A 430-nucleotide genomic window follows, 5' to 3' on the forward strand; every position below is an offset into this window, starting at 1 on the left:
TTTTATTTATTTTACTCTTCTACAGCTTCTTCTCTCTGTTGATTCATCGCCTATCAATCACCCTTTTTCCCTCAAGTAAAATCTCGATAAACAAATTTCAACGCACTCAGGTCCCTCCCTGTTAATGGCCTTGCAAACCGGCGACATAGATCTTGTCTTCACCTACAGTAGTTGCGTTGTAACTCGTGGCCACGCCCCTTTCACGTGGCTCCTTCTAAGTGGCCACGCCCACCACTCTCACTTTATTGTTACCCTTAAGTGAATGATAAAATAGTTTTTTTTTAACCCTTGATTGTTTTGGTGTATTTATTTTCGTGTTGTGTTTATTTACAAAGAAATATAACACATAGACCGTATGTAAGTACACACATTTCTCGTATAAACTGCATACATACTGATCTTGTTTATGAATTTATTTATACATGGATGT

This window comes from Penaeus monodon, chromosome 27, assembly GCF_015228065.2.
Source record: "Penaeus monodon isolate SGIC_2016 chromosome 27, NSTDA_Pmon_1, whole genome shotgun sequence".
NCBI classification, from domain to species: Eukaryota; Metazoa; Arthropoda; class Malacostraca; order Decapoda; family Penaeidae; genus Penaeus; species Penaeus monodon.